Here is a 25844-nt window from a genome sequence, read left to right as displayed (position 1 = left end):
GAAAATTTCCTAGTACATAGTTCTGTGCAAATACTACTAAACAACAGTTTTTATTATTAGAAATGTAAATAAAATGTTATAAAAGTATAGAAAAATTAACAGTTTGAAAATTCTTCAGAATTCTGATTTTCATTACCAAATGTAGTAATTTATGTCAGTTGTAAATTTGGAAAGAATAAATTATAAGTTAAAGAAGTTTAGATGGATGAACTGAAAAATAAATTAAATAAGAAAATAAGTTTACTACATATTAAAAATATAAATCTAAAGGAAATCACTAGAACAAAAGTAATGTCCCTACTTGACAGAAAAAGATTAAAAAGTAAAACAAATAATACATTTTACATGAGAGATATAATAATTAAAATATTTTAACAGCATTAAAGCCAAATACATTAGTTATATCAATAAAATGTTAATAGGCTTAATTTGTCTCTTAAACAGAATCAAGGGAATAAAGATCAAAGTCCAATGCTAAAATGAAACACCTAGAAATGGATGTTCAATTTTATTATTCATTACCAAAAAAAATGGAAAAGCTTCCACTTTTTACTTAAGATGCACCAATCCTACCCGAATGCTAGGAAAAAGCCATATATTCTACAAAATCATATTTTCCCTTGAACCCATGTGTAAGTTGACATTTCAGGGTAATCAACTAGTCCAAAATCTAAAGAAAAATAGGTTCTTTCAAGGAGAGAAGAAACACAAAGCACTGCCTTATCTGGGTTGCAGCCCAGGGTGAACATTTAGCCACCATGATAGGGTAAGTAAATTTCAGGTACATTTTTCAATACATTGCTAAAGGCTGGGTATGTGCTAGTGGGATTGTATAGAACCCTGGGAAATCATAGACACAGAGACACATTAAAAAATGGGGACAGGGCAGCTCTCTCTCCTTGTATAGATCAGTGGAGAAGGGACTGCTACCATGGGAAAGCCACAAAGTCCCACCAAGATTCTGTTATTTCTGTTAAGCAGCTAGGTGAAGGAAACAGAAAACAAAACAATAACAAACAAACAAACAAACAAAAGCTTTCTACCTGTAAAGAAGGGATGGGAAAATGAACGGAGCCCAGACCTGTGGAAATTCCGCACGACCACTGAGGAGGGCAACATCATTGTAAAATCCCTAGCCCTGAGACTGAGAGATATGGTACCTGTCTATAAGGTTAAAATAAAATGTCCCCACCTTACTTCTCTCCCCACATCATATTAGCAATTGAGTACCACTTAACAGTGAGTTACTGCTGGGGATGGGGCAAGAGTTTGGAGAGAGTTTCTCTCTGAGGTTTTGCCTAATAGGGAAAGTCTAAATTTGAGGGTGGAATGGGAATATTGAGAAAAAACCTCCAGCAACCCAACTCTTGCTTAGGCACAGAATAAGGCTAGAGGAATTTAGAGGCAGTTGTGCACTTAGGATAATGATAATAAGAACAAAATCTGAAAACCAGCTCAGCTCTCGACTATGTTAACTTAACCCCTACTGAATATTCAATAAAATCCTAGCGGAAGAAGGATGCTTATTTCCAGAAAAATGTTATTTTTTTACCTCAATCTTTATTGATTTATACACAATGTCCAGCTTTCAACCAAAAAGGGGGTTTAAAAAACAGTAGAGAAACAAAGAAATAAACAGAACCAGACTGAGAGATCACCCAGATGTTGAGATTATCAGAGAGTGAATATAAGATAAGTTGTTAATATGTTTAAAGTCTCTAAAGAAAACAGTGGAAAGCAAGCATTAATGGATGGGGAATCTCAGCAGGAATGGAAAACACAAAACCCTAAAACTACTGAGATACCATTTCTCATCTATCAGATAGGTGAAATGTCAAATACATGAAAATTATAAGTACAGAAATACATTCTCTCAGGGCATCTGTGGGGAAACAGACACTCTTATACACTAGAGATGGGAATGCACACTGGTAGAATTCATTTAGTAGGGTATTTGAAATAGTCAATAAAACTCCCAATTAGCCTAGCCATTCTACTTCTAGAAATTTACCCTGAGGATAAACCTTCTCAACAAAATGAAAACCCATACATACGAGTGTATTTATTGCAGCATTGTTTGTAATTGCAAAAATTGGAAACAACCTATCTGTCCACACAAAGGGGAATGGTTGAATAGACTATAGTCTATTATCCACCCAACGGATTACAATGAATACAACATATCAACTGACAGAGTGATTTTTAGATCATATATGACTAAGTGACAAAAGAGAAGTGCAGAAGATTATTTATTGCAACACTACCTTTCATGCAGAAAGAAGGAGAAACAAGAATATATGTACCTCATTGTGCAAAATAAAAAAGAGAATGTAAGCAAGAAAAAAATAATGGTTATCCATAGGGGTGAGTGGGAATGTGGCACAAAAGATGAAGGGATGGAAATAGGGTAAAAGGAATTGGGGATGGCACTTCATTAAGTATACTCTTTAAAACACAGTTCTGACTTTTAGATCTAGGTTAGTATTTCATACACTTAATAGATAGATTAATTAAATAAATGAGGATGAAATTTTAAATCCAAGAAAATTTTTACCTATTTTTTTAAATAAAGAGGGCTTTTTCTTTTCATACAAGCTTCCTTTCTCTCTATATATGTATCTATAAAAAGTTTGGTTGGAAAAACAAGAAAATATTGACAGTTTCTATATTGCTGACCTTTATTCTTTTTCATTTTCTAACCAGCCCTGGAGAAATATCATACTCAAGTGGAATAAACACTGGACTCTAAGTTGGGGATCTTAAGTTCAGATTTAAGAAAGTCATAGCCTTTATGATCTTCAAAGTCCACATCTAGTGAGGATACTAATTTTTTTTTCTGGCAAGTGTGTTGAAGGGTTTCTAAGATAATAAATTAACAGAATAATTCCTTAGAGAATAAAGTTATGTGAAATTGACTCTAGATATATTTGGTGGTTGGCTTTGGCAGAGAGGTGGCTGAATTATTGAATAAATTGGTACATAGTTAATCAGGTCTATTAATTAAGATACCTGAAATAAAAAGAAATTAACTGCTGAATTTTTTGCCTTAGTGATCGTATTTTGTTAACTTTAAGTTGTTTGCTCAATAGTCAGACAAAAATGTGTTAAAAACCTTGAATGGGAAAATGATATAGAATAAGTGGCTCTGAATCTAAAGGCATTCAACTTTTAAAAATTAAAGGCATTCAAATCCTATCTATGTTGTATATTATGTGACATAGCATATTTTTCTTAAATTTCTTAAGCTTACTTATACTCACCATGAAACTGATACAATAAGAATACCTATTTAGCAGGGAAACAGTACAGTGCTTGACCAACAGTAAGTACGCAATGAATATTGACTATTACTATTGTTGTTATTATTTGAATAACTTAATGATTTAAATCAATGAATTTAAAAATAGGAAAATTTGTAGGCATATTAAATACAAGGATCAGATCTTCATAAGAATTGCAAAATAAATCAACCTACTAAATCAAGAAAAAAAGGGTGGAATAAGAACAAATTCATAAATATAGCGGAGAAACTGTCAGTTGTTTCAAAGAATCACAAGTTCTTTGCAAATAATTCTGAAAACCTGGATATCATATGTGATTTTTCTTGGGTAAATATACGTAGCAAGAACTGATCCTATCAGGATAGAAATCTAAGGAGAAAATTACCAGGGAAGAAATAAAGTTGTCAAATTACACTCCTTATTTAAGAAACACAAGACTTGAATAAACAGTTTTAGATTATAATAGTGCAATGTCTGTAAGTGATAGATAATTCTAATGACCTCTTAACTGTTTCTGAGGACAAAGAGAAATTGCAAATTATTTCTATGACATTAAGTGAGGCATTTACTTCTGTTTTTATATTTATTAAGCTGTACTGAAGTTTTTATTTCATTGTTCCTTTCTATATTCTTAATTTTGGATCCTAATTCCTTTATGATAATATTTTTGGGTTATTTTCCAGCTTTATTGAGCTATAAGTGACATATAGCATTGTGTAAATTTAAGGTGGGCTGTGTGTTCATTTGATACACATATGTTGAAATATGATTACCATTCTACAACACCTCCCTCACCTTCTATACTTACCATTACTTTTTTGTAGTGAGAACATTTACAATATTCTCTCAGCAACTTTCAAGTGTATAATACAGTATTAACTGTAATCACAATGCTGTTCATTAGATCCCCAGAAAGTCTTCAGTTTCTAATTGGAGTCACATACTCTTTAATTAACAACATCTCCTTATTTCCCCCACCCTGCCTGTCCCTGGTAACCACCACTTTATTCTCTGCTTCTATGAGTTCAGCTTTTTTAGATCCCACACATAAGTGATTTCATACAGTATTTGTCTTTCTCTGTCTGACTAATTTCACTTAGCATAAGACCCTCCAAGTCCACCAATGTTGTTGCCAATGGCACATTTCCTTCTTTCTCATGGCTTAATAATATTCACATATTGTGAGTAATATAGCAAAGAACATGAGAGCGCAGATATCTCTTTGAGATCCTGTTTTAATTTCCTTTGGATATATACTCCAAAGTGGGACAGCAGAATAATTTGGTAATTCTATTTTTAATTTGGGGGAACCTGCATATTGTTTTCTATAGTAGGAGTACCAAATTACATTCCATTCAACAGTGTAGAACAGCTCCATTTTCTCCATTCTCACCAATGTTAATTACAGCCATTCTAATAGGTATGAGGTGATAGCTCATTGTGGTTTTGATTTGTATTTCCCTGATGATTAATGATGGTTAGCACCTTTTCATGTACCTGTTGGCCATTTGTATGTCTTCTTTGGAAAAATGTCTATTTGGTTCTTCTGCTCATTTTAAAATCATATTGTATTTTTGCGATTGACTTTATGAGTTCTTTAGAGATTTTGACTATTAACCCCTTATTGGATATATGGTTTGCAAATCTTTTCTTCCATTCCATAAGTTGCCTTTTCATTTTGTTGATTTTGCTGTGCATAAAATTTTTAGTTTGATTTAGCTCATATGTTTACTTTTGTCTTTGTTATTTGTGCTATTGGTGGTGACATATCCAAAAAAATCATTGTCAAGACTAATGCCAATGAGTTTTTTCTCTATGTTTTCTTCTAGGAGTTTTATGGTTTCAGGTCTTACGTTCAAATCTTCAATTCATGTTGAGTTAATTTTTGTGTGTGATATAAGATAGGGGTCCAATTTCACTTTACTGCATGTGGTTATCCAGTTTTCCCATCACTATTTATTGAAGAGACTATCATTTCCTCATTGAGTATTATTGGCTACTTTGCCAAATATGTCAGGTAAGAATTAGTTTCTTTGGCTGTATTAATTTCTTACAAATTAGATCTTACTCATAATTTTTTGGACATGTTACATTTGAGATCCTCTTTGAGTAAGGGTTAGGGAATTCACTGTTTATTTGTTTGCTTGTTTGTTGTGGGTGTGTTCTAAATAATCTACAGCTATAGGATATTTTGTGTTCATTTTACTTTCTAATTTTCTTATGTGTTCATGTATATATATTTGTTTTCCTATTATCATTCAATCATTTAAATTTTAAAATATAAACAAAGCTTAATTGGGCTCTGTGTATGTTTATCTTTTTGGACAGTTTGAAAATTTGAACTGTGACTATAAATTTATTGTCAATTTAAATGTCATTCTGGTTGATTTAAAAATTATATAGATTGCAATATTAGCATTAGCTTATTCTATGGTATGCTGATTTTTAAACAAAATTATTGTACTACTGCCAGACAGAAGATATTGGAAACTACAGGTATTCAGTAGTTATTTCTTAAATACCACGTACACAATTTATAAAGATAAATTATGCACATCCCCCCCTTGTCTTTGTATTTTTTTAATTGACTATATTGGCAAAGGAATTTGGAATCAATTTTTATTGAAATTATATGCTAATATCCATCTGTTCTCTTTCATTAGAGATTTAATTTTAAAGGAGAAATTATTTGTATTCAAATTCAAAACTTTTACTGAATAATTTGAAATCCTGGATTATCTTGGGTCATGAAGGACAAACTATGCCTGCTTTCAATGATTATAGGCAATTCACAAATGTACATCCTTTTATATAAGTCCATATAGGCATATATTGCAAATCTTCGGATTTTTCATTTCTTATATAGCTATTTTAATGAAGCAAAATCGAGATACAATGAAAAAACATCAAATCTATACAAAATACACTATAATATTTAAAAGTAAAAGGTAAAGCAGATTTGTTAACTCAAAGTCAAGTTGACTCTGTGTGATCCAATTTGTTTGACAGTTCCTGTAGATAGAAGGGAACATAAATTGTGTGTTAAATGGACCTGAACTCTCCAATTGGGTAAAGGGTATGATAGGACCAAAAATTTAGAGAAAGCCTAGATAGGGCTGTAAATCCTCCTGGGAAAATTAAAAAACATCACAGGGAGAACTCGGGCACATCTTATATTTCTGAATTTCACTTGCAGTTTCAATTTGGAATTATAGGGAGAACAATTTTTCGAACGCTGAACTCTGCTTCATAGATGTGAAGGGGCACATTTTGATGAACTAAAATGTATTTTGTTAGATAAAATAAAATAGGAAGTTTAAAGAATAGAGAAAACTGAAAGAAAGAAAAAAAAAAACACACATGGGAGCAATGTGCACTCCAGAGAATCCACACACTAATGAAGGCGGATAAGCAACATAATTTTCATCAAAGAGCAGTTGTTATTTTTTTATTAATTCTATCAAGTTATGCCATTTTATGTTTAATTATGACAAATTCATAGGTTGAATTTGACAACAGCTACAAATTTTTAATCTCGTAGAAGAAAACTGAATCTGAACCTTGGCTATAGAAATCTTTGCTACTCTGAGTTTAGCTATGTCACCCTGTGATTACTCTTTCATCTTTATAGGAGAATTTAAAGCTCTTCCTGAATATCAGAGAAAGACAGATCTGAATTTGAATCTTTGTTGTGGAACATATTAAGTGTGACCTTGGAGAAAATGATATCTATGAATCTCAGTTTTTTCATTAGTAAAATGTAGATTAAAAATATCAATCTAGTGGGACTGACTGGTTGATTAGAGATAATGTTAGGCAAATTTTGGGGATTTGCTTTCTCTATCCTTTTCAGGTTCCTTTTCTGTATTATTTGTATGGCAACTGATTATATTCAGAAAGTAACCCTAGGAAAATAAAGCTCAATATTTATTATCTACCCTACAATATTTATGACGTGTATGATAGCCATTTGTGAATAGTGTTGTTTCTCTACCAAGGTTCTCAGTAAGAATTAAGTCTTCATGCAAAGCATTACCTTAATGAATTAACTTCTTTCCTGTGCATCCGGAATTGTACAGGTTGTATAAAAGATCTAAGAGACTGAAAAAATAATCACTGAGTTATTTTCTTATTTTGATTTAGAGGAGAAACACCAGCCTGGAAAGGCATTGGAATATGTATTTATTTCATTTAACTCAACAGTTCCCCATATGCCACAAAATGTATTTTTGGGGAGTCACCAGATAGTAGAGTTAATCTCTCTGGACCCTGATACACTTCTGTGATTTCAACTGCACTACTCAAGTAGGTGAGGGAGAAAGTAGTTTGAAATGTATATTTTACAAAAAGCACCTGAGGATATTCTCAAGATCATGCATATTCCATGGAATTTACACTAAAAATGTTGAAATATAATGTGCCTTTAATACAAAGTTTTAAAAATATTTTTAAAGGAAATTAGTTACGTAAGTTATGGTACATCCATACAATGTAGTGCTATTTAGCCTTTGAAAAATGAGGCAGATCTGCAAGTACTGATATGGAAAAATTTCCATTATGCACTGAAAAAAAAAATAGAGGGGGGTATAAAAGAATATGTTTGGATTGCTATACCTCATAATCCAACAAACAAAACAGAAACTGGCAAGTAGGGATCATGAGCCTGTGAAGCAGAATTGAGATGAAGAATATATTTTTACTATACAGTCATTTGTGCTGTTTGATTATTTCTTACTATGTGCATCTATTACTAAAATTCACAAAATTTAAATTAAAGTGAAACGAATCAAACATGAAAAGAAATAATAAAATGTTTTGCATGAATCCTCAAACTAAAGCATGATAAGATAACACATTTGTTTTGGGTGGATTTATCAAAATAAATCTAAATTTTCAATGTAGATGACTATTGCCTTTGGAGTGTCATCAAAATTCTGGATACAAAATAACGTATGAAAAAAGAGCCTTATATTTACTAGCTGAGATAGTCCTGACATTTTAATTTTTCTTAGTTATAAAATAGTGGGAAAAGGGACTTCCCTGGTGGAGCAGTGGTTAAGAATCTGCCTGCCAATGCATGGGACACAGGTTCAGTCACTGGGCGGGGAAGATCCTACATGCCTCGAAGCAACTAAGCCCGTGTGCCACAACTACTGAAGCCTGTGCGCTAGAGCCCCTGCTCTACAACAAGAGAAGCCACTGCAATCAGAAGCCTGTGCACCACAATGAAGAGTAGCCCCTGCTCACTGGAATTAGAGAAAGCCCGTGCACAGCAACAAAGACCCAATGCAGCCAATAAATAAATAAATAAAAATAAATGTATAAAAAAATAGTCAGAAAAAGTCTGTCCAGTTGTTAATAAAGAAAATGACCTTCAATATGTTTACACTATAGCAATCTTAACAAGCCTCAATCATGAATTACAGAAAAAAAAATACCCTTGATGTTACATAAGCCTAGAAATAATATGTTCATGGAAAAATAAGTGATTATTATAGTGCCATAGTATGATATGAGTTATCAGCTGAATGAAGAATGCTAATGAATAATTGAAAAGCTCCTTAACACTTAATCACACAATTTTCCAGTTGAGACAACTTGCTGTTATCTCCTAGAGAGTTAAGGCGCCCCTCTGCAGCATATCTGATATTTATCAGTAAGTGGCTTTAATTAAATTAACAGCAACCAGCACCTATTTATTTCATGCCTCGAACAACTTTTAAAAACTAAATCATACACGTATTTTGTAAAAGTAACTACTAAATTAATTTTGACTGCAAATTAAAAAAAAAGGTTTAGTCAGAGGTTTAAACTTTCACTTATAAACTCCATTAGTGACTCCTTCAATCATTACCACTTTTACTCTAAAACAATTTTTCTTTTTAAATCAAAAGCTTTTCAGCATCACTAATTATTCTAATATCAGAGCCATAAACACCTTAAAAGAGATATTTTTCTTAAAATTCATGTCTGCTAGCTCTCATAAAATTGCCCTTTTTTTTTCCTTCAAGAAGCCACATCATATGAGGGCCTTTACTGATATATTTTTTTTTGCCCTTTAGTATTAGTTTCTCTTTTCTGATCTCTCCTCTCCCTCATATTACCACTTATATGAAATATTACCTTTCAAGCTAGGTGTCCTGGAAAAAGACCTCCCTCTATTCTTGTTTGTTTCCTAAGTGAGAGGTGAACACCCTGACCCTGACATCTTTTTTGTTTAGATTTTATTAGTGACAATCAACATAGTCTGTATTGTCTCCCTGATGATTCTTTCTTCTAGAAAACTTTCCAGAAAACAAAAATATTCAATGCATTACACTTTTTCTGACCTTTTATAACATGATTTATATATATATAATATGCATTATATAACATACATAATGTATATAGTACATATTATATATACATATATATGCATACACATATAATTGCTAATCAAAATTAGCTTTGAGATATAAGTCAATCACCTGCTCTTTCATAGATCTTCCTCAACCAAAATGTGGTACCCTGACAAGGGGAATATAGAAACTTTTAGTCTGATGAATCTATAAAATTGCCAAGTGAGTTAAAATAAAACAATTCTTTAGCCAAAACTCTGTCACATGATAGGGAGAAATAATAACAAACAAAACTCAACTGGTTAAATTCCAAGTTTTCTAAGTTCAGTTTCATTACTACGATATCTTACTCATGTTTTGAAATTGCTGCATCCTGGCTTCTTCTTTCTCCACTCACAATTTTCCTTTTCCCAGTTACAGATATTGAAGCTGCAGACTTCTCTGCATCTGCATCATGCTTTACCTGAATATATGCTTTCTTTATATTCCTTATGACAAATTTCAGTAAGGTGACCTGCTTTCACTGAGCACTCTTTACAATTTTGGTCTATGGACATTTAGATGAATCTTCACTGGATTCCATAAGTGAGGGAATAGACTAAGGAGAGGGATGGAGATGAAATGGAGTCTGATATTGTGTTATAGGAAAATATTGTAAATGTGTTGTATTTTATGTGTGTGAGTGATTTTTTTAAGAACTTTTATTGAGATACAGTTAACAGACAATAAACAGCATATATTTAGAGGGTACAATTTGGTATTCCAATCTCCCAGTTCATTCCCCCCCAACCCTCCCCACTTTCCCCACTTGGTGTCCATGTGTTTGTTCTCTACACCTATGTCTCTATTTCTGCCTTGTATTTCCTCTTTCATAGTTGTTAGCATTTGCCTTATGTATGGAGGTGCCCCTATCTTGGGTGCATATATATTTATAATTGTTATGTCCTCTTCTTGGATTGATCCCTTGATCTTTATGTAATGTCCTTTCTTGTCTCTTGTAACATTTTTTATTTTAAAGTCTATTTTATCTGATATGACTATTGCTACTCCAGCTTTCTTTTGATTTTCATTTGCATGGAATATCTTTTTCCATTCCCTCACCTGCAGTCTGTATGTGTGCCTAGGTCTGAAGTGGGTCTCTTGTACACAGCATATATATGGGTCTTGTTTTTGTATCCATTCAGCCAGTCTGTGTCTTTTGGTTGGTGCATTTAGTCCATTTATATTCAAGGTAATTATCGATATGTATGTTCCTAGTACCATGTTCTTAATTGTTTTGTTGTCCTTTCTGTAGGTCCTTTTCTTCTCTTATGTTTCCCACTTAGAGAAGATCCTTTAGCATTTGTTGCAGGGCTGGTTTGGTGGTGCTGTTGCTTGTCTGTAAAGCTTTTGATTTCTCTGTCGAATCTGAATGAGATCCTTGCTGGGTAGAGTATTCTTGGTTGAAGGTCCTTCCCTTTCATCACTTTAAATATATCATGGCACTCCCTTCTGGCTTGCAGAGTTTCTGCTGAGAAATCAGCTATTAACCTTATGGGAGTTCCCTTGTATGTTATTTGTTGTGTTTCCCTTGTTGCTTTTAATAACATTTCTCTGTCTTTAATTTTTGTCAGTTTGACTACTATATGTCTTGGCATGTTTCTCCTTGAGTTTATCCTGCCTGGGACCCTCTGCACTTCCTACACTTGGGTAGCTATTTCCTTTCCCATGTTAGGGAAGTTTTCAACTATAATCTCTTCCAATATTTTCTCAGGTCCTTTCTCTCTCTCGTCTCCTTCTGGGACCCCTATAATGCAAAGGTTGGTGCCTTTAACATTGTCCCAGAGGCCTCTAAGGCTGTCTTCAGTTCTTTTCATTCTTTTTTCCTTATTCTTTTCCACATCAGTGATTATCACCATTCTGTCTTCCAGGTCACTTATTCATCCTTCTTCCTCAGTTAATCTGCTATTTGTTCCTTCTAGTGTATTTATCATTTCAGTTATTGTGTTGCATATCTCTGTTTGTTTTCCCTTTAATTCTTCTAGGTCTTTGGTAAACTTTTTGATCTTTGCATCCAGTCTATTTTCAAGGTCCTGGATCATAATCACCATCATTATTCTGAATTCTTTTTCTGTAAGGGTGCCTATCTCCTCTTCATTTAGTTGTTTTTCTGGGGTTTTACCCTGTCCCTTCATCTGGTACAAAGTCCTCTGCTTTTTCATTTTCTCTATCTTTCTGTGGCTGTGGTTTTCAGTTCCACAAGACAAAATACTGTTGATACTGCTTGATACTGCTGTCTGCCCTCTTGTGGAGGAAGCTATTTAGGACTCTCTTGCATGCTTCCTGATGGGAGGGACTTCATGTATCCTTTTGAATTAGTGTTTTTGTGGGTTTTTTTTGGGGGGTATATACCAGGAGTAGGGTCACTGAATCATATGGCAACTCTATTTTTAGTGTTTTAAGGAACCTCCAGACTGTTCTCCACAGTGGCTGCACTAATTTACATTCCCACCAACAGGGTGCCCTTTTCTCCATACCCTCTCCAACATTTACTATTTGTAGACATTTTGATGATGGCCTTTCTGACAGCTGTGAAGTGGTACCTCATCGTGGTTTTGATTTGAATTTCTCTATTAATTAGCAATGTTGAGCATCTTTTCATGTGCTTGTTGGTCATCTATATGTCTTCTTTGGAGAAATCTCTATTTAGACATTCTGCCCATTTTTTGATTGAGATTTTTTTTTTAGGTTTTGTTTGTTTTCTTAATATTGAGCTGCATGAGCTGCTTGCATATTTGGAAATTAATCACTTGTTGGTTGCATTATTTGCAAATATTTTCTCCCATTTCATAGGTTTTTTTGTTTTGTTGATGGAGTTTTTTGTTTGTTTATTTTCCCCATTCCTTAAATGTGGACTGGTCTTGCTTACTTAAACTAATAGGATATTGAATAAGCAATATGAAGTTATTTACATAGCCAGGCCATAAAAAATCTTCAGTTTCTTTTCTTACCTTTTGAAATACTGTTCTTAGAAAGTATGCCCATAAGAAAGCCAGTCTTGCATATGGAAAGGTGAGGAGTCACAGGGAGGAGAACCGAGTCTTCCCTGTGGACAGTCAGCTCCCACTGCCAGTGTTGTGAAAGACCATGTTGGATCTTCCAGCCCAATACAGCTCTCTGAATGCAACTGTGATGAGCTCATGCAAAAGCATCAAAGAAACTGTCCAGAAAACAAATGGAAACTTGGAAATGATAAGGTTGTTAGTTTTGAATCATTAAGTTTTGGGGTGGTTTGTAATGTGGTGAAGACCAATAAACTCCTGACTGCTCTAGTTAAAATGGCAAACTGCTCTCTGATATTCACCATTGCTTATTCCATTCTATTTTTCTTCCTTAACACTAGTGACCTTTAACAAATTATATAATTTAGTTATTATTAACAGTATTATTGAGGTATAATCAGTTTCAGGTGTACATGTAATGAACTGTTATTTGTATATATTGCTAAGTGATCATCTCGGTAAGTTTAGTTAACATCTGTCATACATAGTAACAAAACTCTTGCTCTTGTGATGAGAACTGTTAATTTAATAATTGTTGATAATTTTTTGTTATTGTCTGTCCCATCTACAAAACTGTCAGTACTAATAGCATGAATTTTTGTCTGATTTGTCTAATGATACCTGACGTATAGCAGGGATCAAATAAATAAATGAATGTGAATAAATCTGAACTGTGATGTAATGTTGGTATATTTAATATTTCTGGAAAAAAGTATCAAAATGTGTTTTATCACTTGCGTGGTTGTGTCACATTGCAAGTGGAAAGTATATTTTCCACAGATTTTTGTTTTTACTTATATGGTTATTTCTCAGCATTTTTTCCTACTTTTAGAAAAATTTTATTTTTATTTATTATTTTAATTTAAATCTATTTTATCATATTCGTAAATTAAAGTTGACATGAATTACCTATGCAGGCCTCATTTTATGAGCTGAGAGAAATATAAAATATGGAAAAGTTTCAACTATGGCCATTACTACAGGAAGTATTTTTGCTAATAGTTGGAAACCTGAAAATCTGTTCAGCTCCCAATGCCAGCAGGAGCCAAATTCTAAACCCCATCCCTGCCACCAAACTTCAAACAGCAAAGTAAGGACAAGTTAGGGAAAGGCACTTTTCAGGGAGAAGTGCCAACCTGTTCTCATAGCTTTCAATGTCAAGGGATCTCACATGTCAAAGATTGTCTTGCAATACCTGATTCACTTTAAAGAAATCCTGCATTTATGACTTTAGCTAATCTCTCATTATCTTCCCTAGCACCATAGCAAAGGCTTACTGTTAACAACACAAAGAGTCCTCCACAGTGTAAATGGTGACCAGTGTTTTAACTGTTTTATTATTCAATAATCTTACAGAAAATTTGAATATTTCCAGAGCTATGAATTTTAATTTCTCAGCTCCTAAATTACTTGTGAACCAATAGATTCCCCATCCCTAATAAACCAAAGAAATATTTGAATAGCTCAATATAGGAAATAATTATCTAATTTGATCATCACCTCAACCTGTGAAGAAACAGAGATTTTTTATAGAATTTCAGTCATTTAAAAAAGTGTTTTAGACATATGGAGAAACAGATCTGTCTCCAACTCCAAAGCTTTTTTTTCAAAACTACAGTTGCTCCTATTGGCACTGAATGGTGATTTTGCAGTTTGGGTAATCTGGAAATACACATTGGGATGAAGTGTGCACTGCAAGATATTTATTAAAGCTAAACACTGTGCAAAGAAAGGGGGAGAAATAGGATCAGGCATTGAAGAAGTCTTACTGGGATGCAATCAGGACAAACCACAGGCAACCCAGCAAGAAGCTCGGGGAATATTAGGACCCATCAAGGTGTCCCAGTCTGGGCCAAGATGGTTCTACTTATAACCCTCCTTGTCTCTTTCAGTCACCACATGTGGGTTGACCTCAGGCTAGTCAGTTCTCCACAGCTGGGGCAGATCCAGAAGGAGAGAACAGCTGCAAACCCTTGGCTGACTGCGCTCTCCATAGCAAGCAGGCAGCAGTCATTCCTAGAAGGGGAATTTGGACAGTGAATTCTGTGTCTAACACAAGTGTTATAAAAAGAAACTTCTTCCCTAAATCTCTCCAGTACTCCCTATCTTCCATGTCCCAAACATGGGGACTTAGGGAGAAAGCAAATCTCTCAGAAGTGACTTCCTTCCTTCCTTCCTTTACTTATTTAACTGAAGTATAGTTGACTTACAATATTATATTAGTTTCAGGTGTACAATATAGTGATTCTATATTGTTATAGAGTATACTTCATGCAAAGCTATTATAAAATATTGATTATATTCCCTGCCTTTAAATACATGTAAAGCCTATTAAATCTCATAGGTTTTAATAAGGAGGATAAAAATAACAGAGTTATTTGGAAAATAAACTGCAAGATAACAATTCTTCATCTCCTATAGTAAACACACCCCTGATTCCTTAATGTACTCTAGTTAGCACATTGAATAATTCTTTTTATTGTACTTGCCCTATTTTATTGCAATTTTTTCATCTTTCGTGCATTTTAAAGTTCGTGGAGGCTGAACACTACGTCTTATTCAGTTTCACAGTATATGTTACCCTCCATAATGTCTAGTCTTTTTTAGGCACTTGGTAAATGTTTTCTGAAGGAATGTTTAACTTTCACATCCTTCTTTCTCTGAAATCCTAACACTACTTCCTCATTCCATGTTTTCCTTCTTGACTGGGTTTAGTGAGAATACAGAAATGAAATTATTTTGTTAATTCTACATAGACACATCATAAGACTAGGTATTTTGTAAATATTCACACAATAAAGTAAATCATCTAGCAATAAAAATTTCAAGTTTCTCAAAGTAAATAATTTCTATCAATGTTACATTCCCTCAGAAAGCAAGTTGTTACTGTACCTTTATACTAGGTACTAGAAAACTAGAATGTAAGGACCAGTAATAACTGGAACCTTAAATACGTATCACATTCATCAGAAAAAATAATTTTAATATAGCAACATAGCATAGAAATATGAAGAAGGAAGGGGAAGAACATTATAAAATTGGAGACCACTTACATTTCTAAAACAAACAGAAAATCAGAGTAATGTGAATTTCCTGCCAATTTAATTTGAGTGTTTAAATTCACTCCTACACTAGGTCCAGGTAGGTCTTCATTCTCCTGAATCACCATCACTATCTCCAGGTTATCGTTACAACATCCCTAAAATCCTCCTTTAATTTTGTCCCTATTTTATTTCTGTTATACCACCAAGTAGTCTAATTCCTCCTGTTTTATTTTCTGACCTCTATGGTACATTCCTTGAGTTCTTTAACTTGTAAGTTTTCTTGTTTGGCTCCTGCAATCATCGGGGTCAATTTCAACGTCCAATTGATGAGTCGTCTAAATCTAAACTCATAGTAGTTGACCTCTTCAAGTTTTCACTCAATCTTATGTGAGATTCATCTATCTTAATTCATTAAGCTGGAATCTATTTTTGACAATGTATGAATATACCAAAATGTATTACTCCATTCTACTGTTGTTGGACATTTGGTTTCTTTCCAGTTCTTGGCTACTATTAGCAAAGCTGATTTTGAATAATTTTTGGCATATGGCTCAGAGGTCACTTGTCCAAGAACTACTATAATTGTACACATATACACACACACCGAGAATTGAGTTGTAGGAACATGTATCCTTAAATTCATCTTGTAATCTCCAGCTATTTTCCAAGTGACTGTTAAATTTCACCATTTGAGCAACAAACTGTGAGAGGACCTACAGCTCCACATTTCTGCCAAAATTTGTGAATAACAGACATGTTAATCCCTGCCTACCTATTATGTATGGTATATTAAGTGGTATTCCATTGTGGTTTTAACTTTTATTTTCCTGGTTAATAATGGATGGGTATCTTTTTTTTTTCTTTATAATAAAATGCCTGCTCATAAGTTTTGTTCATTTTCTATCTGTTGTTTATATTTAAACATATTCATTTATAAGGGGTTGTTTAAATATCTGCATATTAACCCTTTTTTTAATACATGTGCTTCAACTCTATTTTCCCAGATTTTAGAACACCTTTTCACTCTTTTAATGAAATCTTCTGAAGATTAGATTTTCTCAGTTTTAAGGTAGTAAAATAAATATCTCTGTTTTTTAATGGTTAGTGACTTTTTAAAAGCAATTCTATTCTTTCTTAAGATTTGAAATGATTCTCCTTTATGATATTATAAAAGGTTTATAGTTTTTCATTTAATATTTACATATAAATTTGTCTCATACTTATTGTTCTGCATGCATGAAATAAGTATGAGTGGTTTTTTTTAGTCATGTGGACACTCAGTAGTACTAGAACACTTTATTAGCAAGTCCATTATGCAGATTATACTTACAAATGTTGATTGCAATGACATCTCCCATCCCATATGAACTTCTATAATGTGACTTTGCCTTTCTTTCATCAAAATGCATGTTCTGTGTTCTCTTACCTTGAATCTGGGTGGGCCTGTGACAGTCCCATTAGATAGAAGTGTGGCAGAATTTATTACAATGTAAAAGATAAAAGCTCTACAACCCAGTATTTGAACCACTTGATATTTATTCTAAGGAAATTTACAAATGTTCTCTCTATACTATTTTTGAGACATTCACTGAAGCATTATTGTAGTAATAGGAAATAGGAGGCCATCTAAATGTACATTGCAAAAGGAAATGGCAAGTATGATTTATTCATATTGTATATTCGAAATAATTGCAACGGAAGCCAAAAAGAAAGATGAGACTTTATATGTACTGATATGTAAAAACTCTCCAAAAAATATTGTGGGCTAAAATACAACTTGAGAACAAAGTGCATGGTATAAAACTCTATGTTAAAATGTTACTGTTCCTCTTCAATAAGTGGTGCTGGGAAAATTGGACAGCTACCTGTCAAAGAATGAAATTAGAACACTTCCTAACACCATACACAAAAATAAACAAAAAATGGATTAAAGACCTAGATGTAAGGCAAGACACTATAAAACTCTTAGAAGAAAACAGAGGCAGAACACTCTATGACATACACCAAAGAGCAAGATCCTTTTTGACCCACCTCCTAGAATAATGGAAATAAAATCAAGAATAAACAAATGGGACCTCATGAAACAAAAGCTTCTGCACAGCTTTTAAGAAACCATAAACAAGACAAGAAGACAACCCTCAGAATGGGAGAGAATATTTGCCAACGAAGCAATTGACAAAGGATTAATCTCCAAAATATACAAGCAGCTCATGCAGCTTAATACCAAAAGAGCAAATAACTTAATACACAAATGGGCGGAAGACCTAAATAGACATTTCTCCAAAGAAGACATGCAGATGGCCAACAAACACATGAAAAGATGCTCAACATTGCTCATCATTAGAGAAATGCAAGTCAAAGCCACAATGAGGTATCACCTCACACCGGTCAGAATGGCCATCATCCAAAAAATCTAGAAACAATAAATGCTGGAGAGGCTGTGGAGAAAAGGGAACCCTCCTGCACTGCTGGTGGGAATGTAAACTGGTATAGCCACTATGGAAAACAGTATGGAGGTTCCTTAAAAAGCTAAAAATAGAACTACCATATAACCCAGCAATCCCACTACTGGGTATATACCCAGAGAAAACCATAATCCAAAAAGAAACATGTACCATAATGTTCATTGTAGCACTATTTACAATAGTTAGGACATGGAAGCAACCCAAATGCCCATCAGCAGATGAATGGATAAAGAAGATGTGGCCCGTATATACAATGGAATATTATTCAGCCGTAAAGAGGAATGAAATTGAGTTATTTGTAGTGAGGTGGATGGACCTAGAGTCTGTTATACAGAGCGAAGTAAGCCAGAAAGAGAAAAACAAATACCATATGCTAACTCATATATATGGAATCTTAAAAAATGGTACTGATGAACCCAGTGACAGGGCAAGAATAAAGATGGAGACGTAGAGAATGGACTTGAGGACTCGGGGTAGGGGTGGGCAAAGGGGAAGCTTGGATGAAGTGAGAGAGTAGCATTGACATATATACACTACCAAATGTAAAATGGATAGCTAGTGGGAAGCTACTGCATAACACAGGGAGATCAGCTCTATGATGGGTGATGACTTTAGAGGCCTGAGATAGGGATGGAGGGAGGGAGTTGGAGGAGCGAGGGGCTATGGGGATATATATATAAATACAGGTGATTCACTTTGTTGGACAGCAAAACCTGGCACAACAGTGTAAAGCAATTATATTCCAATAAAGAGCTTAAAAAAAGTAATAAAAAATAAAAGAAAAATCTCCAACTACCAAAAAAAACATTACTGTGAGTAAATATATATATATACATATACACACACACATACAAACACACACATGCATATAAACATTTAAAATATACAGCAAACATAAGAAGACTGAAAATTGGAGAGAAGACAGATAGGATAGTGAACTTGGGGCCTAAGAAACTACATAATGATGAGTTCCATGGGTTTTCTTTTTGCAAACAAACAAACAGAACTTCCAAGAGGACCTAGTCATAGGATTCTTTGTCCAAATCATCACTGCTGTAGTGTAGGATTAGTTCATGAGATTCTGATGTGTGAAAAAACATTTTTATTTCTATCTGTAGGACTGAAATATATCACCCAGAAAGCATCAATGACTTTAACCATTCTGCAGAACTTGCCTGAGATCTCAGAATTCTGGTTAGAGGAAAATAAAATACATACATAGATACGTGTATACATACAGTGATAAAACTCAAATGCTGTGTCTTCTATTAAAAAACAAAACTACAAATCTTAAAACATAGAGTACATAATATATATCTTCTCTATTCATTTAATTTTCCTGATTTCCTTCTTAAAATCTACTCTGAACTAACTTCTCATAATATGAAAATAGAAAATTTCTCTTCTTCAAATTTTCTGTCTAAAAATTATTCTTGTTCATGTAATCTATTGTACTTGTTTTTTTTTCCTTTTCAGTAGGAAAGAAATAAATGGAACAGAAATAGAAATAATATTAAAAGTATTAAAAATGTGAATTTTGAAATATTTGATTATTCTTAGTTACATCACTCTGCAGCTTTTGAAAAATTACATCATTTCCTTTGGTTTATTTTACTAATCATTAAATGTTTCAGTAAAGCCCTTTCTCTCTTTAAAATGTTTCAAAGTTTATTACAGTTTAAAATTTTATGGCTGATTTGTCAATTCAAAAATGTTAGAGAAAAACAATCCATTTACATGGAAAAGGAGACTTCTTTTACACATAGCTAAATAGTCTGTTCATCTCAACCAAAATAGGAATGTTGATAAATATTGATATCATGTTGCTTTGAACATAAAATTCATAAAGCATAGATGTAACTTTCTTCTCTGTATCTGTAGTTAGTGCATGTGATCAGTTTCGTTCAAATACGCATACCTTTCTTCACTTGCATTAAGATCACTGGAGAATCCATACCTAGTAGAATGATAGGAAACTTGTCTACAAAATGAATAGAAAGCTTACCCAACAACATTTCATACAAGTATTCATGTATGACAGTTATACATGTTTTGAGAATTGTGCACTGTTTTTTTATTTCAAATACACCAACAATAATACTAGTAACAACAATAGCTAACAAGTGTGCTAATTATCTTATTGGCATATTTATATAGATTATTCCATTTCATACTCACTCATAACAATCCTACAACTACTAGCATAAAGAAACTGAGACTTAGCAAGGATAATTATCTCACACAGGGTCACATAGACAGCAGATTTAAAAATACTCTCTCCAGAACTCTGATCCTTGATGCCTTTGCACAGTGACATGGTGAAAACAAAATGATGTACAGTACTGAGTTCTCCAACATTATAGTGAGCACACGTCAAAACAAACTACTTGTGTTATTCCTCAAAGAAGTACATCCCTTGACTTTACTATTTCTGTCTATATTGAGACACAGGTATTGAAATATTAATTGCTATGTTTTAAGTCACATTATTTTCAGTTTTCCTAATTGTCTCATAAGCTTTCTGCCAATTGATTCAATTTCAGTCTTTGCTTCAGATAGCAGGAATCAATTTGGGTTTCAAATTCACCTTTGCTAAGACTTAATTGAAGCAATTTTTCTTAAAAGCATTTAATTGAGACAAATGATTTTTTGTTTTATTTTGTTTTGTTATTTTTAATTTCAAAAAGGTCTCTGTAAACATCAAGATCCAGAATCTGGCTAATATATATCATAGATGTTTAAAAAAGTAAAAATAAAAAATATAAAAGAGACTAGTTAAAGGGAAGATGCAAGAGAATGATGAAATAGCTTCCCAGAGAGCTGCATCCCATCCTGCAGGACACAGAAGCACTGAGACTTCTCTTCTTCTTTGCATACATATAACTCCAGTAGCGCCTTCCACTACTACTTCCTTGAGGGTGTGGAAAGGTCTGAAGAGTTTATCCTTATCCCTAATCCTCCCCTGCGAGTACCAGAAAAAGTAGCTGAGGATCAGGGGATGTGAAGCAACACAATTATCTGAGGGAAGCTACAGCATGGGAAGAAGGGATGACAGCAAAGGCTGCAGGATAAATATCCCAAGCAAGAGAGTAGATTAAAGAAGGATGGAGCCAACTGATTAGGTGGGCAGAATCTGAGTTGCCCTCCAGGTGAGAGGGCAACTGAGAATGGACCACAAGTCACATTGCCTGGTAAGTTACAACAGATACAGGTAGAGATGAGTCCAATATTTCAGACTAGTCATATTTACTTCAAGCTCAGAAACCACTCCCCTGATGACAAGATGATTAATAGCTCCCTTCTCTTTTCAGATACACTCAGAGAAAAAAGAAAATGAGGGGCAAGGAAGAATTATGAATTTGTCTCAGCTTGTCTTGAATTGACTGAAAGTGACCTTCTTTTATCAGGTTTTAGTTTAGTTTTTTTTTTTTTTCCCTGCCTTCAATGTAAATGCGAGATTGTGAACTAAGTTGAATTCTGTTATAAAGAAATGACTGCAATTTAGCACACAAAGTACTAACTTAAAAGTTTAACTGTGAACTTTAAAACTTGTAAAATTATCATCCACACTCAAACTCTGACAGTCAAATTTTATACCTTTACCCAAATATATTAAATCAATCACATATTATTGTTCATTCTTTAAACTCTCTTTTAAAAATATTCTTAACTGCCTATTTCTACAATAGAATATGATATAGTTATTAAGTTGAAGATACAGTAAATAACACTGTAAAGGAGAATCACATAATAATGGGACAATATTGGGAAAATTATACTAGAAATCAGTTGAAGATAAGTATATATTTTTATGTGACTTCCTGTAACCCAAACTGAAATATGCCAGTTTAAAGATGTAAGTAGCTCTTAATTTAAGACAAAGTGGGGTAATCTCATTTTTAGTACCTAATACTAAAGTAAATTTGCCTTGTGGTTATATTTATTTATCTATATCTATATATTTCCATACATATAGTATTAGCATCCTATTGCAGCTGTAATAAAAATACCACAAACTTTGACTTTCTTTTAAAGCTCTTTATTGGAATATAATTGCTTTACACTGTTGTGCCAGGTTTTTTTCTGTATACCAAAGGGAATCAGCTGTATTTATACATATATCACCATAGGCCCTCCCTATCCCAGCCCTCCAAGTCATCACCCATCATTGAGTTGATCTTCCTATTTTTAGTGGCAACTTCCCACTAGCTATTTTACATTTGGTAGTGTATATATGTCAATGCTACTCTCTCACTTCATCCAAGCTTCCCCTTTGCTCCCCCGCCCACCCTGTGTCCTCAAGTCCATTCTCTACATCTCCATCTTTATTCTTGCCCTGTCACTGGGTTCATCAGTACCATTTTTTTTAACTCATATGTATGAGTTAGCATATGGTATTTGTTTTTCTCTTTCTGGCTTACTTCGCTCTGTATAACAGACTCTAGGTCCATCCACCTCACTACAAATAACTCAATTTCATTCCTCTTTACGGCTGAATAATATTCCATTGTATATACGGGCCACATCTTCTTTATCCATTCATCTGCTGATGGGCATTTGGGTTGCTTCCATGTCCTAACTATTGTAAATAGTGCTACAATGAACATTATGGTACATGTTTCTTTTTGGATTATGGTTTTCTCTGGGTATATACCCAGTAGTGGGATTGCTGGGTTATATGGTAGTTCTATTTTTAGCTTTTTAAGGAACCTCCATACTGTTTTCCATAGTGGCTATACCAGTTTACATTCCCACCAGCAGTGCAGGAGGGTTCCCTTTTCTCCACAGCCTCTCCAGCATTTATTGTTTCTAGATTTTTTGGATGATGGCCATTCTGACCGGTGTGAGGTGATACCTCATTGTGGCTTTGACTTGCATTTCTCTAATGATGAGCAATGTTGAGCATCTTTTCATGTGTTTGTTGGCCATCTGCATGTCTTCTTTGGAGAAATGTCTATTTAGGTCTTCCGCCCATTTGTGTATTAAGTTATTTGCTCTTTTGGTATTAAGCTGCATGAGCTGCTTGTATATTTTGGAGATTAATCCTTTGTCAATTGCTTCGTTGGCAAATATTCTCTCCCATTCTGAGGGTTGTCTTCTTGTCTTGTTTATGGTTTCTTAAAAGCTGTGCAGAAGCTTTTGTTTCATGAGGTCCCATTTGTTTATTCTTGATTTTATTTCCATTATTCTAGGAGGTGGATCAGAAAAGAATTTGCTTTGATGTATGTATGTGTGTTCTGCCTCTTTTCCTCTAGGAGTTTTATAGTGTCTGGCCTTATATTTAGGTCTTTAATCCACTTTTTGTTTATTTTTGTGTATGGTGTTAGGAAGTGTTCTAATTTCATTCTTTGACAGGTAGCTGTCCAATTTTCCCAGCACCACTTATTGAAGAGGCTCTCTTTTTTCCAGTGTATATTTTTGCCTCCTTTGTCAAAAATAAGGTGCCCGTATGCACATGGGTTTATCTCTGGGCTCTCTATTCTGTTCTGTTTATATATATTTCTGTTTTTCTGCCAGTATCAAACAACAGAAATTTACTGTTTTGCAGTTCTTCAGGTCAGAAGTTCCACCTGCGTCTCCCTGGACTAAAATGAAGGTATTGGCAGGGCTCCCTTCCTTCTGGTGGTTTTAGAGGACTCTCCCTTGCCCTTTCTAGCTTCTGTAGGCCACCTGTATTCTTTGGCTTGTGTTCCCTTCTCCATGTTGAATGTGAGCAATTGCTTCACTCCGACTTCTGCTTCCATCATCACTTTTCTTTCTCTTACTCTCACTTCCCTGCTTCCACCTCTTACTTATAAAGATGTTTATTATATTGGGCCCAGTGAAAGAAAGAATATTCCAGACTAATTTCCCCATATCAAATCCTTAATCACTTCTGCAAAGTCCATTTCCCATGTAAGAGATCATATTCATCAGTTCCAGGAATTAGAAAGTTAACATTTTGGATGTATGATTATTTTGCCTACTACACATATATATTGTGTGATATGAGGAGACACTGTCAATTTAGCTGTTTCTTATATTGATGCACCATTGTTCTAATAAATTTGAGGAAAATATTTTAAAATGTACTTCTCTGCATTTATGTAGATGCAGTATATGATTTTTCCTAATGAGGTTTAATACAAGTTTCACTTGTCTACAGACATCTAAATGTAATCATTTGAAATTGTTGAATTAAATCCAAGCTTTACGTATAAGATTATATAAGGCAAAATTGCCTTATTACTATGAAAATAATTGAATCCTTGTTGGTATGTAAGAGAAGACCAATGCTACCTGTACATGGAAGAAGTCCTCTTCCTTTCTTTTTCTTTCTTTCTTGTATTCTTGCTTTCTGTCTGTCTTGCTTGCTTTTTCCTTCCCTCTCTCCCTCCCTCTCTTCTTTCCTTCCTTCCTTCCTGTCTTCCATTCTTTTCCTGCTTTTTGGAGGATGTTAAGCATTTTATATAATTCTTTTTTCTCTCCCCTCTTAGTATATCAACTATAATTTTTAACTTATTTTTCGTAATTGTCTTTGAGTTTTCAATATAAATTTACAACAAATCCAAGTCCTCTTTTAAATAATGCTATACCACTTCACAGGGAGTGCAAGTACCTTATAGCAGAGTATTCAGAATTCCTCCCTCCCCATTTAAAATTTTTGCCATTCATTTCCCTTATCCGTAAGCTATCGTCACTCATGCATTATTGTTTCTATTATTTTGAGCAAACTCTTATCTATTGGATCAATTAAGAATGAAAAAAATATTTTATTTTACCTTCATTTATTTTTTCTCTAACACTCTTTCTTTTATTATGTAGTCCAAGTTTCTTCATTTTTCTTCTTTTTGAAGGATTTATTTGAACATTTCTTGTGAGGCAGGTTTGCTGCAAGAAATTGTCTCTGTTTTTGTTTGTCTGAGAGTCTTTATTTCTTTTTCACTGTTGAAGAATAATTTTGCTGACCACAGAATTCTGGGTTGGTGATTTTATTCCCTAGTACTTAAAATTTTTCACTCCCCTCTCTTCTTGCTTGCGTGGTTTCTGAAGAGAAGTCCAAGGTAATCCTAATTTTTGCTTCTTAATTGCTAAGGTTTTGTTTTTCCCCTTTGTTTTCTTTCAAGATTATTTCTTTGACTTTGATTTTCTGAAGTTTGAATGTGATATGTCTGTGTGTGGCTGTTTTGGTATTTTGCCTGCTTGGTGTTCTCTGAGATCCCTGGATTTTTGGATTGGTATCTATCATTCATTTTGGAAAATTATCAGTCTTTATTTCTTTTTTTTTTCTTTAAGAACTTTTATTGAGATACAATTGACATATAATAAACTGCATATATTTAAAGTGCACAATTTGATACTTTTTTTCTTATTAGTAATGTATATATGGCAATCCCAATCTCCCAATTCACCCCACACACATATGTTGTATCTTTTATAATTATTTCACAGTTCTTGAATATTGTGTTCTATCTTTTCCATTCTTTTTCTCTACATTTTAATTTTAGACTTCTATTTCTTCAAAGTCACTTATTCTTTTCTCAGATGTGCTTTATTGAAATGCTAAGGTATGGACGGAGGTGAGTGTTCTACCATCTTATGATTAGGTCTCAGTCTCTTAGTAAACCTGTGACCTTCACAAGTCCTTCTCCATTTTGTTTTTTTTCCCCTCATGTGAGAGAGGAAGATCAGTGCA

The sequence above is a fragment of the Hippopotamus amphibius genome, chromosome 6 (genome assembly GCF_030028045.1).
Source record: "Hippopotamus amphibius kiboko isolate mHipAmp2 chromosome 6, mHipAmp2.hap2, whole genome shotgun sequence".
In the NCBI taxonomy this organism is placed as follows: domain Eukaryota; kingdom Metazoa; phylum Chordata; class Mammalia; order Artiodactyla; family Hippopotamidae; genus Hippopotamus; species Hippopotamus amphibius.
The sequence above is the reverse complement of the archived record's forward strand: the minus strand, read 5'-3'. Positions refer to the sequence as shown.